This window comes from Triticum dicoccoides, chromosome 5A, assembly GCF_002162155.2.
Source record: "Triticum dicoccoides isolate Atlit2015 ecotype Zavitan chromosome 5A, WEW_v2.0, whole genome shotgun sequence".
NCBI lineage: Eukaryota > Viridiplantae > Streptophyta > Magnoliopsida > Poales > Poaceae > Triticum > Triticum dicoccoides.
The window spans coordinates 137,746,425-137,748,376 of record NC_041388.1 but is presented as its reverse complement, the minus strand read 5'-3'; positions in this window follow the sequence as shown (position 1 = coordinate 137,748,376).

Here is a 1,952-nt window from a genome sequence, read left to right as displayed (position 1 = left end):
TCTCACATGAATCCGGCCCAGCTACATGCTCATGGTCCCCTAAACATAAATAAGTAAATAAATAGAGCTAAATGCTCATGCACCAGTTCTTTATATTCACGATTTAACAGGAGGATATTATTTCCTATGATAGTGTCGTTACATTTAGTCGATATAATTCTTAGGCAAAGATAGCGAATAGTCTTCTTTCTCCCACCATTTTCTTCCTGCAACCAGCGGGCCCATGCAAATCGTAGTCAACGTCGCAAATAGTTCCGGTCCATTTTTATTTTTCAATAAGAATGTCCAACCCAGCCCAGCACATTGGCGACAACACTTTATCCTCCGCCTTGGTGCGCTCACCGCGGCGCCGTCGTCCAGCCCTGTCAACATAGTGAATCGCGACCCACCAGGTCCACTCCCGGACATAAGCAAAGCGCCTCTTTTACTACTCAGATGCACCCCTCATTTTTTACTCTAACCCACCCTGTTGATATCTAGGACCCACATCATTTTCAATGTATAGTCAATTAATGACAAAATTGCACAATTTTTTGGAGGATTTGTTCGAAGGAGCAGCCTATAAACTGGTTGTGCGGTCTTTGTGGCCCGTCTAACAACATGACCAACCCAGCAGTTTTTTCTTTGGGAAAATAGGCAGGCCAGTATTTCTTTTTGAAGAATACCCAAGCTAGGCCTGTTTGTTTTCTCCGACTTACTGGGATGCAAATCTTCCAAGACGAGGAGGGATGCATTCCGGTCTTGCCAAAGAGTGTGGTCCGTATCTGTTAAAAGTAAATGGGAAAATTAGTTTCTTTTTTTGTTTTTTCTTCACTGATATTTTATATTTCATTGGATTTTAACATGACATAGTACTAATTTAATTTTTTTTAATTTGTTTTAGTATGGCTACTAATTTTTGTATTAAGAATATATTGTTCCCCAGCAAAAAATTGCGAATTTTCAAAATTTCGCACATTTTTAGTTCATTTTTTAACCCTGGTACTGAGCAGAAAATGGGTAGCGGTTCTAAAAATGGAAAATGGGCTGCAATAAACTCCATATGAATTAGAAAATGAGTAAAAATTATAAAAATAATAGCAAATGGGTTGTACACGCAACAAATTTCGAGGCTGACTTGTTTACGCAAGGCTTTGTCAATCAACACACGATTCTAACAGCAGTGACTGTTGGATGTCCATCCAACGGCTGACATGCTTCTTCAATCTCTGATCTTCCTGGTCCAGCCGCCTAAACCAGCGCCGGCGGGAGTGCCTGCTCCCTTCTCTTGTGGCCCGCTGTCATGCCGCGCAGGCTTCACCGGCCCACCATACTCCCTCCGCTGGCCTGGCCGCACGCAATCAACTGCCTCCTTATTACGAGAAAAAATGATTCCTCCCACTGACATCTGGGGCGCACTGATTCGGAGGCTGACCTGTGGGCCTACTAAGTTGACGCGTACGCAGGGCTTTGTCAACTTAGTCAACAAATGATTCTAGCAGTAGTTGTCGTTGGTTTGAATCGAACGGTCCTGTTGTTTCTTCAATCACTGCTCTTCTTGCACCAGCCACCCAAACCAGCGCCAGCGAGACCGGCTGCTCCTGCCTCCAGTGGTCGGCTGCGCTGCCGTTGAGGCCTCACCAACCCCTACTACTCCCACCGCTGGCCAGGCCCTGCGGCGACGGCAGGCTCACACCGCAGCCGAACCAGTGAACCCTCGTACTCCTCTCCACGTGGGAATCCACTGCCACGTTTTCCTCGGCTCCGCGTCATCCCCTTCCTAGGTCTCGCCGTCGTCCACCGCCCTGGTGCTCTCGGCGCACCGTGGTCAATGTGGTCAACGAACAACATCCATCAAACGTGTACTTTATGTGGAGAGGCTGACAGCTGAGTCCACGGTCGCACAAGGAAATGCCTCCTTATTACATGCAAAATAATGATTCCTCCACCTGACATCTAGGACCCACTGGAAG